The sequence below is a fragment of the Saccoglossus kowalevskii genome, chromosome 11, assembly GCF_978046115.1.
Source record: "Saccoglossus kowalevskii chromosome 11, keSacKowa6.1, whole genome shotgun sequence".
Lineage (NCBI taxonomy): Eukaryota > Metazoa > Hemichordata > Enteropneusta > Harrimaniidae > Saccoglossus > Saccoglossus kowalevskii.
Window position 1 is genome coordinate 32126774 of NC_140651.1, and position 16954 is coordinate 32143727.

Consider the following 16954-nt stretch of genomic DNA (forward strand, 5'->3'; position numbering starts at 1 on the left):
CCGCAAGTTTGTATATATCGATGTTTATCTCGGCGATATATCATACCAAAATAAACGAATGTCCTACCGAGATTTGAACTCGGATCGCGGGATTCAGAGCCCAGAGTGCCAACCATTACACCATAGAGCCAGTAATACTTCCTTCCAATATACATTTCTATGGTGAAAACAAATATTACTCAGAAAGATAAAAATCCATTCAACTGAGATGACCGATGCAATTCGAATACCTGTGCGTCACTCAGACATTGACACCTTCTCACGCATTGATATCATGAATGGTATTATTGTTTTAGCAACTGCCCTCAGATGATGATTTTAAGGAAGGGTTTATTACAGATTGGAGTGAGGGCACGTCGCATTCCTCCTGCGCCGCAAGTTTGTATATATCGATGTTTATCTCGGCGATATATCATACCAAAATAAACAAAGGTCCTACCGAGATTTTAACTCGGATCGCTGGATTCAGAGTCCAGAGTGCTAACCATTACACCATAGAGCCTGTAATACTTCCTTTCAATATACATTTCTATGGTGAAAACAAACATTACTCAGAAAGATAAAAATCCTTTCAAATGAGATGACCGATGAATTTCGAATACCTGTGCGTCATTCAGACATTGACACCTTCTCCCGCATTGATATCATGAAAGGTATTATTGTTTTAGCAACTGCCATCAGATGATGATTTTAAGGAAGGGTTTATTACAGATTGGAGTGAGGGCACGTCGCATTCCTTCAGCGCCGCAAGTTTGTATATATCGATGTTTATCTCGGCGATATATCATACCAAAATAAACAAAGGTCCTACCGAGATTTTAACTCGGATCGCTGGATTCAGAGTCCAGAGTGCTAACCATTACACCATAGGGCCTGTAATACTTTCTTCCTTTATACATTTCTATGGTGAAAACAAACATTACTCAGAAAAATAAAAATCCTTTCAACTGAGATGACCGATGCATTTCGAATACCTGTGCGTCACTCAGACATTGACACCTTCTAACGCAATGATATCATGAATGGTATTATTGTTTTAGCAACTGCCCTCAGATGATGATTTTTAGGAAGGATTTATTACAGATTGGAGTGAGGGCACGTCGCATTCCTCCTGCGCCGCAAGTTTGTATATATCGATGTTTATCTCGGCGATATATCATACCAAAATAAACGAATGTCCTACCGAGATTTGAACTCGGATCGCGGGATTCAGAGCCCAGAGTGCCAACCATTACACCATAGAGCCAGTAATACTTCCTTCCAATATACATTTCTATGGTGAAAACAAATATTACTCAGAAAGATAAAAATCCATTCAACTGAGATGACCGATGCAATTCGAATACCTGTGCGTCACTCAGACATTGACACCTTCTCACGCATTGATATCATGAATGGTATTATTGTTTTAGCAACTGCCCTCAGATGATGATTTTAAGGAAGGGTTTATTACAGATTGGAGTGAGGGCACGTCGCATTCCTCCTGCGCCGCAAGTTTGTATATATCGATGTTTATCTCGGCGATATATCATACCAAAATAAACAAAGGTCCTACCGAGATTTTAACTCGGATCGCTGGATTCAGAGTCCAGAGTGCTAACCATTACACCATAGAGCCTGTAATACTTCCTTTCAATATACATTTCTATGGTGAAAACAAACATTACTCAGAAAGATAAAAATCCTTTCAAATGAGATGACCGATGAATTTCGAATACCTGTGCGTCATTCAGACATTGACACCTTCTCCCGCATTGATATCATGAAAGGTATTATTGTTTTAGCAACTGCCATCAGATGATGATTTTAAGGAAGGATTTATTACAGATTGGCGTGAGGGCACGTCGCATTCCTCCTGCGCCGCAAGTTTGTATATATCGATGTTTATCTCGGCGATATATCATACCAAAATAAACAAAGGTCCTACCGAGATTTTAACTCGGATCGCTGGATTCAGAGTCCAGAGTGCTAACCATTACACCATAGAGCCTGTAATACTTCCTTTCAATATACATTTCTATGGTGAAAACAAACATTACTCAGAAAGATACAAATCCTTTCAACTGAGATGACCGAAGCAATTCGAATACCTGTGCGTCACTCAGACATTGACACCTTCTCCGGCATTGATATCATGAAAGGTATTATTGTTTTAGCAACTGCCATCAGATGATGATTTTAGGGAAGGATTTATTACAGATTGGCGTGAGGGCACGTCGCATTCCTCCTGCGCCGCAAGTTTGTATATATCGATGTTTATCTCGGCGATATATCATACCAAAATAAACAAAGGTCCTACCGAGATTTTAACTCGGATCGCTGGATTCAGAGTCCAGAGTGCTAACCATTACACCATAGAGCCTGTAATACTTCCTTTCAATATACATTTCTATGGTGAAAACAAACATTACTCAGAAAGATAAAAATCCATTCAACTGAGATGACTGATGCAATTCGAATACCTGTGCGTCACTCAGACATTGACACCTTCTCACGCATTGATATCATGAATGGTATTATTGTTTTAGGAACTGCCATCAGATGATGATTTTAAGGAAGGATTTATTACAGATTGGAGTGAAGGCACGTCGCATTCCTCCTGCGCCGCAAGTTTGTATATATCGATGTTTATCTCGGCAATATATCATACCAAAATAAACGAATGTACTACCGAGACTTGAACTCTGATCGCTGGATTTAAAGTCCAGAGTGCTAACCATTACACCATAGGGCCTGTAATACTTTCTTCCTTTATACATTTCTATGTTGAAAACAAACATTACTCAGAAAAATAAAAATCCTTTCAACTGAGATGACCGATGCATTTCGAATACCTGTGCGTCACTCAGACATTGACACCTTCTCACGCAATGATATCATGAATGGTATTATTGTTTTAGCAACTGCCCTCAGATGATGATTTTTAGGAAGGATTTATTACAGATTGGAGTGAGGGCACGTCGCATTCCTCCTGCGCCGCAAGTTTGTATATATCGATGTTTATCTCGGCGATATATCATACCAAAATAAACGAATGTCCTACCGAGATTTGAACTCGGATCGCTGGATTCAGAGCCCAGAGTGCCAACCATTACACCATAGAGCCAGTAATACTTCCTTCCAATATACATTTCTATGGTGAAAACAAATATTACTCAGAAAGATAAAAATCCATTCAACTGAGATGACCGATGCAATTCGAATACCTGTGCGTCACTCAGACATTGACACCTTCTCACGCATTGATATCATGAATGGTATTATTGTTTTAGGAACTGCCATTAGATGATGATTTTAAGGAAGGATTTATTACAGATTGGAGTGAAGGCACGTCGCATTCCTCCTGCGCCGCAAGTTTGTATATATCGATGTTTATCTCGGCAATATATCATACCAAAATAAACTAATGAACTACCGATATATGAACTCGGATCGCTGGATACAGAGTCCAGAGTGCTAACCATTACACCATAGGGCCTGTAATACTTCCTTCCTTTATACATTTCTATGGTGAAAACAAACATTACGCAGAAAGATAAAAATCCTTTCAACTGAGATGACCGATGCATTTCGAATACCTGTGCGTCACTCAGACATTGACACCTTCTCACGCATTGATATCATGAATGGTATTCTTGTTTTAGCAACTGCCCTCAGATGATGATTTTTAAGAAGGATTTATTACAGATTGGAGTGAGGGCACGTCGCATTCCTCCTGCGCCGCAAGTTTGTATATATCGATGTTTATCTCGGCGATATATCATACCAAAATAAACAATGGTCCTACAGAGATTTGAACTCGGATCGCTGGATTCAGAGCCCAGAGTGCCAACCATTACACCATAGAGCCAGTAATACTTCCTTCCAATATACATTTCTATGGTGAAAACAAATATTACTCAGAAAGATAAAAATCCATTCAACTGAGATGACCGATGCAATTCGAATACCTGTGCGTCACTCAGACATTGACACCTTCTCACGCATTGATATCATGAATGGTATTATTGTTTTAGGAACTGCCATTAGATGATGATTTTAAGGAAGGATTTATTACAGATTGGAGTGAAGGCACGTCGCATTCCTCCTGCGCCGCAAGTTTGTATATATCGATGTTTATCTCGGCAATATATCATACCAAAATAAACTAATGAACTACCGATATATGAACTCGGATCGCTGGATACAGAGTCCAGAGTGCTAACCATTACACCATAGGGCCTGTAATACTTCCTTCCTTTATACATTTCTATGGTGAAAACAAACATTACGCAGAAAGATAAAAATCCTTTCAACTGAGATGACCGATGCATTTCGAATACCTGTGCGTCACTCAGACATTGACACCTTCTCACGCATTGATATCATGAATGGTATTCTTGTTTTAGCAACTGCCCTCAGATGATGATTTTTAAGAAGGATTTATTACAGATTGGAGTGAGGGCACGTCGCATTCCTCCTGCGCCGCAAGTTTGTATATATCGATGTTTATCTCGGCGATATATCATACCAAAATAAACAATGGTCCTACAGAGATTTGAACTCGGATCGCTGGATTCAAAGTCCAGAGTGCTGACCATTACACCATAGGACTTGTAATACTTCCTTCCAAAATACCTTTCTATGGTGAAAACAAACATTACTCAGAAAGATAAAAATCCTTTCAACTGAGATGACCGATGCAATTCGAATACCTGTGCGTCGCTCAGACATTGACACCTTCTCACGCATTGATATCATGAATGGTATTACTGTTTTAGAAACTGCAATCAGATGATGATTTTAAGGAAGGATTTATTACAGATTGGCGTGAGGGCACGTCACATTCCTCCTGCGCCGCAAGTTTGTATATATCGATGTTTATCTCGACGATATATCATACCAAAATAAACAAAGGTCCTACCGAGATTTTAACTCGGATCGCTGGATTCAGAGTCCAGAGTGCTAACCATTACACCATAGAGCCTGTAATACTTCCTTTCAATATACATTTCTATGGTGAAAACAAACATTACTCAGAAAGATAAAAATCCTTTCAACTGAGATGACCGATGCATTTCAAATACCTGTGCGTCACTCAGACATTGACACCTTCTCACGCATTGATATCATGAATGGTATTATTGTTTTAGCAACTGCCCTCAGATGATGATTTTAAGGAAGGGTTTATTACAGATTGGAGTGAGGGCACGTCGCATTCCTCCTGCGCCGCAAGTTTGTATATATCGATGTTTATCTCGGCGATATATCATACCAAAATAAACGAAGGTCCTACCGAGATTTTAACTCGGATCGCTGGATTCAGAGTCCAGAGTGCTAACCATTACACCATAGAGCCTGTAATACTTCCTTTCAATATACATTTCTATGGTGAAAACAAACATTACTCAGAAAGATAAAAATCCTTTCAAATGAGATGACCGATGAATTTCGAATACCTGTGCGTCATTCAGACATTGACACCTTCTCACGCATTGATATCATGAATGGTATTATTGTTTTAGGAACTGCCATTAGATGATGATTTTAAGGAAGGATTTATTACAGATTGGAGTGAAGGCACGTCGCCTTCCTCCTGCGCCGCAAGTTTGTATATATCGATGTTTATCTCGGCAATATATCATACCAAAATAAACTAATGAACTACCGATATATGAACTCGGATCGCTGGATACAGAGTCCAGAGTGCTAACCATTACACCATAGGGCCTGTAATACTTCCTTCCTTTATACATTTCTATGGTGAAAACAAACATTACGCAGAAAGATAAAAATCCTTTCAACTGAGATGACCGATGCATTTCGAATACCTGTGCGTCACTCAGACATTGACACCTTCTCACGCATTGATATCATGAATGGTATTCTTGTTTTAGCAACTGCCCTCAGATGATGATTTTTAAGAAGGATTTATTACAGATTGGAGTGAGGGCACGTCGCATTCCTCCTGCGCCGCAAGTTTGTATATATCGATGTTTAACTCGGCGATATATCATACCAAAATAAACAATGGTCCTACAGAGATTTGAACTCGGATCGCTGGATTCAAAGTCCAGAGTGCTGACCATTACACCATAGGACTTGTAATACTTCCTTCCAAAATACCTTTCTATGGTGAAAACAAACATTACTCAGAAAGATAAAAATCCTTTCAACTGAGATGACCGATGCAATTCGAATACCTGTGCGTCGCTCAGACATTGACACCTTCTCACGCATTGATATCATGAATGGTATTACTGTTTTAGAAACTGCAATCAGATGATGATTTTAAGGAAGGATTTATTACAGATTGGCGTGAGGGCACGTCGCATTCCTCCTGCGCCGCAAGTTTGTATATATCGATGTTTATCTCGACGATATATCATACCAAAATAAACAAAGGTCCTACCGAGATTTTAACTCGGATCGCTGGATTCAGAGTCCAGAGTGCTAACCATTACACCATAGAGCCTGTAATACTTCCTTTCAATATACATTTCTATGGTGAAAACAAACATTACTCAGAAAGATAAAAATCCTTTCAACTGAGATGACCGATGCATTTCAAATACCTGTGCGTCACTCAGACATTGACACCTTCTCACGCATTGATATCATGAATGGTATTATTGTTTTAGCAACTGCCCTCAGATGATGATTTTAAGGAAGGGTTTATTACAGATTGGAGTGAGGGCACGTCGCATTCCTCCTGCGCCGCAAGTTTGTATATATCGATGTTTATCTCGGCGATATATCATACCAAAATAAACGAAGGTCCTACCGAGATTTTAACTCGGATCGCTGGATTCAGAGTCCAGAGTGCTAACCATTACACCATAGAGCCTGTAATACTTCCTTTCAATATACATTTCTATGGTGAAAACAAACATTACTCAGAAAGATAAAAATCCTTTCAACTGAGATGACCGATGCATTTCAAATACCTGTGCGTCACTCAGACATTGACACCTTCTCACGCATTGATATCATGAATGGTATTATTGTTTTAGCAACTGCCCTCAGATGATGATTTTAAGGAAGGGTTTATTACAGATTGGAGTGAGGGCACGTCGCATTCCTCCTGCGCCGCAAGTTTGTATATATCGATGTTTATCTCGGCGATATATCATACCAAAATAAACGAAGGTCCTACCGAGATTTTAACTCGGATCGCTGGATTCAGAGTCCAGAGTGCTAACCATTACACCATAGAGCCTGTAATACTTCCTTTCAATATACATTTCTATGGTGAAAACAAACATTACTCAGAAAGATAAAAATCCTTTCAAATGAGATGACCGATGAATTTCGAATACCTGTGCGTCATTCAGACATTGACACCTTCTCACGCATTAATATCATGAATGGTATTATTGTTTTAGGAACTGCCATCAGATGATGATTTTAAGGAAGGATTTATTACAGATTGGCGTGACGGCACGTCGCATTCCTCCTGCGCCGCAAGTTTGTATATATCGATATTTATCTCGGCGATATATCATACCAAAATAAACAAAGGTCCTACAGAGATTTGAACTCGGATCGCTGGATTCAAAGTCCAGAGTGCTGACCATTACACCATAGGACTTGTAATACTTCCTTCCAATATACATTTCTATGGTGAAAACAAACATTACTCAGAAAGATAAAAATCCTTTCAACTGAGATGACCGAAGCAATTCGAATACCTGTGCGTCACTCAGACATTGACACCTTCTCCCGCATTGATATCATGAAAGGTATTATTGTTTTAGCAACTGCCATCAGATGATGATTTTAAGAAAGGATTTATTACAGATTGGCGTGAGGGCACGTCGCATTCCTCCTGCGCCGCAAGTTTGTATATATCGATGTTTATCTCGGCGATATATCATACCAAAATAAACAAAGGTTCTACCGAGACTTTAACTCGGATCGCTGGATTCAGAGTCCAGAGTGCTAACCATTACACCATAGAGCCTGTAATAGTTCCTTTCAATATACATTTCTATGGTGAAAACAAACATTACTCAGAAAGATAAAAATCCTTTCAAATGAGATGACCGATGAATTTCGAATACCTGTGCGTCATTCAGACATTGACACCTTCTCACGCATTAATATCATGAATGGTATTATTGTTTTAGGAACTGCCATCAGATGATGATTTTAAGGAAGGATTTATTACAGATTGGCGTGACGGCACGTCGCATTCCTCCTGCGCCGCAAGTTTGTATATATCGATATTTATCTCGGCGATATATCATACCAAAATAAACAAAGGTCCTACAGAGATTTGAACTCGGATCGCTGGATTCAAAGTCCAGAGTGCTGACCATTACACCATAGAGCCTGTAATACTTCCTTTCAATATACATTTCTATGGTGAAAACAAACATTACTCAGAAAGATAAAAATCCATTCAACTGAGATGACCGATGCAATTCGAATACCTGTGCGTCACTCAGACATTGACACCTTCTCACGCAATGATATCATGAATGGTATTATTGTTTTAGCAACTGCCCTCAGATGATGATTTTTAGGAAGGATTTATTACAGATTGGAGTAAGGGCACGTCGCATTCCTCCTGCGCCGCAAGTTTGTATATATCGATGTTTATCTCGGCGATATATCATACCAAAATAAACGAATGTCCTACCGAGATTTGAACTCGGATCGCTGGATTCAGAGCCCAGAGTGCCAACCATTACACCATAGATCCAGTAATACTTCCTTCCAATATACATTTCTATGGTGAAAACAAATATTACTCAGAAAGATAAAAATCCATTCAACTGAGATGACCGATGCAATTCGAATACCTGTGCGTCACTCAGACATTGACACCTTCTCACGCATTGATATCATGAATGGTATTATTGTTTTAGGAACTGCCATCAGATGATGATTTTAAGGAAGGATTTATTACAGATTGGAGTGAAGGCACGTCGCATTCCTCCTGCGCCGCAAGTTTGTATATATCGATGTTTATCTCGGCAATATATCATACCAAAATAAACTAATGAACTACCGATATATGAACTCGGATCGCTGGATACAGAGTCCAGAGTGCTAACCATTACACCATAGGGCCTGTAATACTTCCTTCCTTTATACATTTCTATGGTGAAAACAAACATTACTCAGAAAGATAAAAATCCTTTCAACTGAGATGACCGATGCATTTCGAATACCTGTGCGTCACTCAGACATTGACACCTTCTCACGCATTGATATCATGAATGGTATTCTTGTTTTAGCAACTGCCCTCAGATGATGATTTTTAAGAAGGATTTATTACAGATTGGAGTGAGGGCACGTCGCATTCCTCCTGCGCCGCAAGTTTGTATATATCGATGTTTATCTCGGCGATATATCATACCAAAATAAACAATGGTCCTACAGAGATTTGAACTCGGATCGCTGGATTCAAAGTCCAGAGTGCTGACCATTACACCATAGGACTTGTAATACTTCCTTCTAATATACCTTTCTATGGTGAAAACAAACATTACTCAGAAAGATAAAAATCCTTTCAACTGAGATGACCGATGCAATTCGAATACCTGTGCGTCACTCAGACATTGACACCTTCTCACGCATTGATATCATGAATGGTATTACTGTTTTAGAAACTGCAATCAGATGATGATTTTAAGGAAGGATTTATTACAGATTGGCGTGAGGGCACGTCGCATTCCTCCTGCGCCGCAAGTTTGTATATATCGATGTTTATCTCGGCGATATATCATACCAAAATAAACAAAGGTCCTACCGAGATTTTAACTCGGATCGCTGGATTCAGAGTCCAGAGTGCTAACCATTACACCATAGAGCCTGTAATACTTCCTTTCAATATACATTTCTATGGTGAAAACAAACATTACTCAGAAAGATAAAAATCCTTTCAACTGAGATGACCGATGCATTTCAAATACCTGTGCGTCACTCAGACATTGACACCTTCTCACGCATTGATATCATGAATGGTATTATTGTTTTAGCAACTGCCCTCAGATGATGATTTTAAGGAAGGGTTTATTACAGATTGGAGTGAGGGAACGTCGCATTCCTCCTGCGCCGCAAGTTTGTATATATCGATGTTTATCTCGGCGATATATCATACCAAAATAAACAAAGGTCCTACCGAGATTTTAACTCGGATCGCTGGATTCAGAGTCCAGAGTGCTAACCATTACACCATAGAGCCTGTAATAGTTCCTTTCAATATACATTTCTATGGTGAAAACAAACATTACTCAGAAAGATAAAAATCCTTTCAAATGAGATGACCGATGAATTTCGAATACCTGTGCGTCATTCAGACATTGACACCTTCTCACGCATTAATATCATGAATGGTATTATTGTTTTAGGAACTGCCATCAGATGATGATTTTAAGGAAGGATTTATTACAGATTGGCGTGACGGCACGTCGCATTCCTCCTGCGCCGCAAGTTTGTATATATCGATATTTATCTCGGCGATATATCATACCAAAATAAACAAAGGTCCTACAGAGATTTGAACTCGGATCGCTGGATTCAAAGTCCAGAGTGCTGACCATTACACCATAGGACTTGTAATACTTCCTTCCAATATACATTTCTATGGTGAAAACAAACATTACTCAGAAAGATAAAAATCCTTTCAACTGAGATGACCAAAGCAATTCGAATACCTGTGCGTCACTCAGACATTGACACCTTCTCCCGCATTGATATCATGAAAGGTATTATTGTTTTAGCAACTGCCATCAGATGATGATTTTAAGGAAGGATTTATTACAGATTGGCGTGAGGGCACGTCGCATTCCTCCTGCGCCGCAAGTTTGTATATATCGATGTTTATCTCGGCGATATATCATACCAAAATAAACAAAGGTCCTACCGAGATTTTAACTCGGATCGCTGGATTCAGAGTCCAGAGTGCTAACCATTACACCATAGAGCCTGTAATACTTCCTTTCAATATACATTTCTATGGTGAAAACAAACATTACTCAGAAAGATAAAAATCCTTTCAACTGAGATGACCGATGCATTTCAAATACCTGTGCGTCACTCAGACATTGACACCTTCTCATGCATTGATATCATGAATGGTATTATTGTTTTAGCAACTGCCCTCAGATGATGATTTTAAGGAAGGGTTTATTACAGATTGGAGTGAGGGCACGTCGCATTCCTCATGCGCCGCAAGTTTGTATATATCGATGTTTATCTCGGCGATATATCATACCAAAATAAAGGAAGGAACTACCGATATTTGAACTCGGATCGCTGGATACAGAGTCCAGAGTGCTAACCATTACACCATAGAGCCTGTAATACTTCCTTCCTTTATGCATTTGTATGGTGAAAACAAACATTACTCAGAAAGATAAAAATCCTTTCAACTGAGATGACCGATGCATTTCGAATACCTGTGCGTCACTCAGACATTGACACCTTCTCACGCATTGGTATCATGAATGGTATTATTGTTTTAACAACTGCCCTCAGATGATGATTTTAAGGAAGGATTTATTACAGTTTGGAGTGAGGGCACGTCGCATTTCTTCTGAGCCGCAAGTTTGTATATATCGATGTTTATCTCGGCGATATATCATACCAAAATAAACGAATGTCCTACCGAGATTTGAACTCGGATCGCTGGATTCAGAGTCCAGAGTGCTAAACATTACACCATAGAGCCTGTAATACTTCCTTTCAATATACATTTCTATGGTGAAAACAAATATTACTCAGAAAGATAAAAATCCTTTCAACTGAGATGACCGATGCAATTCGAATACCTGTGCGTCACTCAGACATTGACACCTTCTCACGCATTGATATCATGAATGGTATTCTTGTTTTATCAACTGCCCTCAGATGATGATTTTTAAGAAGGATTTATTACAGATTGGAGTGAGGGCACGTCGCATTCCTCCTGCGCCGCAAGTTTGTATATATCGATGTTTATCTCGGCGATATATCATATCAAAATAAACGAAGGTCCTACCGAGATTTGAACTCGGATCGCTGGATTCAGAGTCCAGAGTGCTAAGCATTACACAATAGAGCCTGTAATACTTCCTTCCCATATACATTTCTATGGTGAAAACAAATATTACTCAGAAAGATAAAAATCCTTTCAACTGAGATGACCGATGCATTTCGAATACCTGTGCGTCACTCAGACATTGACACCTTCTCACGCATTGATATCATGAATGGTATTATTGTTTTAGCAACTGCCCTCAGATGATGATTTTTAGGAAGGATTTATTACAGATTGGAGTGAGGGCACGTCGCATTCCTCCTGCGCCGCAAGTTTGTATATATCGATGTTTATCTCGGCGATATATCATACCAAAATAACCGAAGGTCCTACTGAAATTTGAACTTGGATCGCCTGATTCAAAGTCCAGAGTGCTAACCACGACACCATAGGGCCTGTAATACTTCCTTCCAATATACATTTCTATGGTGAAAACAAACATTACTCAGATAGATAAAAATCCTTTCAACTGAGATGACCGATGCAATTCGAATACCTGTGCGTCACTCAGACATTGACACCGTCTCACGCATTGATATCATGAATGGTATTATTGTTTTAGGAACTGCCATCAGATGATGATTTTAAGGAAGGATTTATTACAGATTGGCGTGAGGGCACGTCGCATTCCTCCTGCGCCGCAACTTTGTATATATCGATGTTTATCTCGGCGATATATCATACCAAAATAAACAAAGGTCCTACAGAGATTTGAACTCGGATCGCTGGATTCAAAGTCCAGAGTGCTGACCATTACACCATAGGACTTGTAATACTTCCTTCCAATATACATTTCTATGGTGAAAACAAACATTACTCAGAAAGATAAAAATCCTTTCAACTGAGATGACCAAAGCAATTCGAATACCTGTGCGTCACTCAGACATTGACACCTTCTCCCGCATTGATATCATGAAAGGTATTATTGTTTTAGCAACTGCCATCAGATGATGATTTTAAGGAAGGATTTATTACAGATTGGCGTGAGGGCACGTCGCATTCCTCCTGCGCCGCAAGTTTGTATATATCGATGTTTATCTCGGCGATATATCATACCAAAATAAACAAAGGTCCTACCGAGATTTTAACTCGGATCGCTGGATTCAGAGTCCAGAGTGCTAACCATTACACCATAGAGCCTGTAATACTTCCTTTCAATATACATTTCTATGGTGAAAACAAACATTACTCAGAAAGATAAAAATCCTTTCAACTGAGATGACCGATGCATTTCAAATACCTGTGCGTCACTCAGACATTGACACCTTCTCATGCATTGATATCATGAATGGTATTATTGTTTTAGCAACTGCCCTCAGATGATGATTTTAAGGAAGGGTTTATTACAGATTGGAGTGAGGGCACGTCGCATTCCTCCTGCGCCGCAAGTTTGTATATATCGATGTTTATCTCGGCGATATATCATACCAAAATAAAGGAAGGAACTACCGATATTTGAACTCGGATCGCTGGATACAGAGTCCAGAGTGCTAACCATTACACCATAGAGCCTGTAATACTTCCTTCCTTTATGCATTTGTATGGTGAAAACAAACATTACTCAGAAAGATAAAAATCCTTTCAACTGAGATGACCGATGCATTTCGAATACCTGTGCGTCACTCAGACATTGACACCTTCTCACGCATTGGTATCATGAATGGTATTATTGTTTTAACAACTGCCCTCAGATGATGATTTTAAGGAAGGATTTATTACAGTTTGGAGTGAGGGCACGTCGCATTTCTTCTGAGCCGCAAGTTTGTATATATCGATGTTTATCTCGGCGATATATCATACCAAAATAAACGAATGTCCTACCGAGATTTGAACTCGGATCGCTGGATTCAGAGTCCAGAGTGCTAAACATTACACCATAGAGCCTGTAATACTTCCTTTCAATATACATTTCTATGGTGAAAACAAATATTACTCAGAAAGATAAAAATCCTTTCAACTGAGATGACCGATGCAATTCGAATACCTGTGCGTCACTCAGACATTGACACCTTCTCACGCATTGATATCATGAATGGTATTCTTGTTTTATCAACTGCCCTCAGATGATGATTTTTAAGAAGGATTTATTACAGATTGGAGTGAGGGCACGTCGCATTCCTCCTGCGCCGCAAGTTTGTATATATCGATGTTTATCTCGGCGATATATCATATCAAAATAAACGAAGGTCCTACCGAGATTTGAACTCGGATCGCTGGATTCAGAGTCCAGAGTGCTAAGCATTACACAATAGAGCCTGTAATACTTCCTTCCCATATACATTTCTATGGTGAAAACAAATATTACTCAGAAAGATAAAAATCCTTTCAACTGAGATGACCGATGCATTTCGAATACCTGTGCGTCACTCAGACATTGACACCTTCTCACGCATTGATATCATGAATGGTATTATTGTTTTAGCAACTGCCCTCAGATGATGATTTTTAGGAAGGATTTATTACAGATTGGAGTGAGGGCACGTCGCATTCCTCCTGCGCCGCAAGTTTGTATATATCGATGTTTATCTCGGCGATATATCATACCAAAATAACCGAAGGTCCTACTGAAATTTGAACTTGGATCGCCTGATTCAAAGTCCAGAGTGCTAACCACGACACCATAGGGCCTGTAATACTTCCTTCCAATATACATTTCTATGGTGAAAACAAACATTACTCAGATAGATAAAAATCCTTTCAACTGAGATGACCGATGCAATTCGAATACCTGTGCGTCACTCAGACATTGACACCGTCTCACGCATTGATATCATGAATGGTATTATTGTTTTAGGAACTGCCATCAGATGATGATTTTAAGGAAGGATTTATTACAGATTGGCGTGAGGGCACGTCGCATTCCTCCTGCGCCGCAACTTTGTATATATCGATGTTTATCTCGGCGATATATCATACCAAAATAAACAAAGGTCCTACAGAGATTTGAACTCGAATCGCTGGATTCAAAGTCCAGAGTGCTGACCATTACACCATAGGACTTGTAATACTTCCTTCCAATATACATTTCTATGGTGAAAACAAACATTACTCAGAAAGATAATGATCCTTTCAACTGAGATGACCGATGCAATTCGAATACCTGTGCGTCACTCAGACATTGACACCTTCTCACGCATTGATATCATGAATGGTATTCTTGTTTTATCAACTGCCCTCAGATGATGATTTTTAAGAAGGATTTATTACAGATTGGAGTGAGGGCACGTCGCATTCCTCCTGCGCCGCAAATTTGTATATATCGATGTTTATCTCGGCGATATATCATATCAAAATAAACGAAGGTCCTACCGAGATTTGAACTCGGATCGCTGGATTCAGAGTCCAGAGTGCTAAGCATTACACAATAGAGCCTGTAATACTTCCTTCCCATATACATTTCTATGGTGAAAACAAATATTACTCAGAAAGATAAAAATCCTTTCAACTGAGATGACCGATGCATTTCGAATACCTGTGCGTCACTCAGACATTGACACCTTCTCACGTATTGATATCATGAATGGTATTACTGTTTTAGGAACTGCAATCAGATGATGATTTTAAGGAAGGATTTATTACAGATTGGCGTCAGGGCACGTCGCATTCCTCGTGCGCCGCAAGTTTGTATATATCGATGTTTATCTCGGCGATATATCATACCAAAATAAACGAAGATCCTACCGAGATTTGAACTCGGATCGCTGGATTTAAAGTCCAGAGTACTAACCATTACACCATAGGGCCTGTAATACTTCCTGCCAATATACATTTCTATGGTGAAAACAAACATTACTCAGAAAGATAAAAATCCTTTCAACTGAGATGACCGATGAATTTCGAATATCTGTGCGTCATTCAGACATTGACACCTTCTCACGCATTAATATCATGAATGGTATTATTGTTTTAGCAACTGCCCTCAGATGATGATTTTAAGGAAGGATTTATTACAGATTGGAGTGAGGGCACGTCGCATTTCTCCTGCGCCGCAAGTTTGTATATATCGATGTTTATCTCGGCGATATATCATACCAAAATAAACGAAGGTCCTACCGAGATTTGAACTCGGATCGCTGGATTCAGAGTCCAGAGTGCTAAACATTACACCATAGAGCCTGTAATACTTCCTTTCAATATACATTTCTATGGTGAAAACAAATATTACTCAGAAAGATAAAAATCCTTTCAACTGAGATGACCGATGCATTTCGAATACCTGTGCGTCACTCAGACATTGACACCTTCTCACGCATTGATATCATGAATGGTATTATTGTTTTAGCAATTGCCCTCAGATGATGATTTTTAGGAAGGATTTATTACAGATTGGAGTGAGGACACGTCGCATTCCTCCTGCGCCGCAAGTTTGTATATATCGATGTTTATCTCGGCGATATATCATACCAAAATAACCGAAGGTCCTACTGAAATTTGAACTTGGATCGCCTGATTCAAAGTCCAGAGTGCTAACCACGACACCATAGGGCCTGTAATACTTCCTTCCTATATACATTTCTATGGTGAAAACAAACATTACTCAGAAAGATATAAATCCTTTCAACTGAGATGACCGATGCAATTCGAATACCTGTGCGTCACTCAGACATTGACACCGTCTCACGCATTGATATCATGAATGGTATTATTGTTTTAGGAACTGCCATCAGATGATGATTTTAAGGAAGGATTTATTACAGATTGGCGTGAGGGCACGTCGCATTCCTCCTGCGCCGCAACTTTGTATATATCGATGTTTATCTCGGCGATATATCATACCAAAATAAACGAAGATCCAACCGAGATTTGAACTCGGATCGCTGGATTTAAAGTCCAGAGTACTAACCATTACACCATAGGGCCTGTAATACTTCCTGCCAATATACATTTCTATGGTGAAAACAAACATTACTCAGAAAGATAAAAATCCTTTCAACTGAGATGACC

The 16954-nt window shown here is 39.3% G+C and overlaps 16 non-coding genes across 16 annotated transcripts; all 16 read right to left on the reverse strand.

Annotated features, from left to right (window-relative positions):
* Positions 1-430: 430 nt before the first annotated feature.
* TRNAQ-CUG (transfer RNA glutamine (anticodon CUG)) lies at positions 431-502 on the reverse strand. Its single transcript has one exon. It is a non-coding gene; the product is annotated as a tRNA-Gln (tRNA).
* Positions 503-802: 300 nt separating this feature from the next.
* TRNAQ-CUG (transfer RNA glutamine (anticodon CUG)) lies at positions 803-874 on the reverse strand. Its single transcript has one exon. It is a non-coding gene; the product is annotated as a tRNA-Gln (tRNA).
* A 672-nt stretch (positions 875-1546) lies between these two features.
* Positions 1547-1618, reverse strand: TRNAQ-CUG (transfer RNA glutamine (anticodon CUG)). The gene has a single exon. It is a non-coding gene; the product is annotated as a tRNA-Gln (tRNA).
* A 300-nt stretch (positions 1619-1918) lies between these two features.
* Positions 1919-1990, reverse strand: TRNAQ-CUG (transfer RNA glutamine (anticodon CUG)). The gene has a single exon. It is a non-coding gene; the product is annotated as a tRNA-Gln (tRNA).
* Positions 1991-2290: 300 nt separating this feature from the next.
* On the reverse strand, positions 2291-2362 carry TRNAQ-CUG (transfer RNA glutamine (anticodon CUG)). Its single transcript has one exon. It is a non-coding gene; the product is annotated as a tRNA-Gln (tRNA).
* Positions 2363-4894: 2532 nt separating this feature from the next.
* TRNAQ-CUG (transfer RNA glutamine (anticodon CUG)) lies at positions 4895-4966 on the reverse strand. The gene has a single exon. It is a non-coding gene; the product is annotated as a tRNA-Gln (tRNA).
* A 300-nt stretch (positions 4967-5266) lies between these two features.
* On the reverse strand, positions 5267-5338 carry TRNAQ-CUG (transfer RNA glutamine (anticodon CUG)). The gene has a single exon. It is a non-coding gene; the product is annotated as a tRNA-Gln (tRNA).
* Positions 5339-6382: 1044 nt separating this feature from the next.
* Positions 6383-6454, reverse strand: TRNAQ-CUG (transfer RNA glutamine (anticodon CUG)). The gene has a single exon. It is a non-coding gene; the product is annotated as a tRNA-Gln (tRNA).
* Positions 6455-6754: 300 nt separating this feature from the next.
* TRNAQ-CUG (transfer RNA glutamine (anticodon CUG)) lies at positions 6755-6826 on the reverse strand. The gene has a single exon. It is a non-coding gene; the product is annotated as a tRNA-Gln (tRNA).
* Positions 6827-7126: 300 nt separating this feature from the next.
* On the reverse strand, positions 7127-7198 carry TRNAQ-CUG (transfer RNA glutamine (anticodon CUG)). The gene has a single exon. It is a non-coding gene; the product is annotated as a tRNA-Gln (tRNA).
* Positions 7199-7870: 672 nt separating this feature from the next.
* Positions 7871-7942, reverse strand: TRNAQ-CUG (transfer RNA glutamine (anticodon CUG)). The gene has a single exon. It is a non-coding gene; the product is annotated as a tRNA-Gln (tRNA).
* A 1788-nt stretch (positions 7943-9730) lies between these two features.
* On the reverse strand, positions 9731-9802 carry TRNAQ-CUG (transfer RNA glutamine (anticodon CUG)). The gene has a single exon. It is a non-coding gene; the product is annotated as a tRNA-Gln (tRNA).
* Positions 9803-10102: 300 nt separating this feature from the next.
* TRNAQ-CUG (transfer RNA glutamine (anticodon CUG)) lies at positions 10103-10174 on the reverse strand. The gene has a single exon. It is a non-coding gene; the product is annotated as a tRNA-Gln (tRNA).
* A 672-nt stretch (positions 10175-10846) lies between these two features.
* TRNAQ-CUG (transfer RNA glutamine (anticodon CUG)) lies at positions 10847-10918 on the reverse strand. The gene has a single exon. It is a non-coding gene; the product is annotated as a tRNA-Gln (tRNA).
* Positions 10919-13078: 2160 nt separating this feature from the next.
* On the reverse strand, positions 13079-13150 carry TRNAQ-CUG (transfer RNA glutamine (anticodon CUG)). Its single transcript has one exon. It is a non-coding gene; the product is annotated as a tRNA-Gln (tRNA).
* Positions 13151-16054: 2904 nt separating this feature from the next.
* TRNAQ-CUG (transfer RNA glutamine (anticodon CUG)) lies at positions 16055-16126 on the reverse strand. The gene has a single exon. It is a non-coding gene; the product is annotated as a tRNA-Gln (tRNA).
* Positions 16127-16954: the final 828 nt, after the last annotated feature.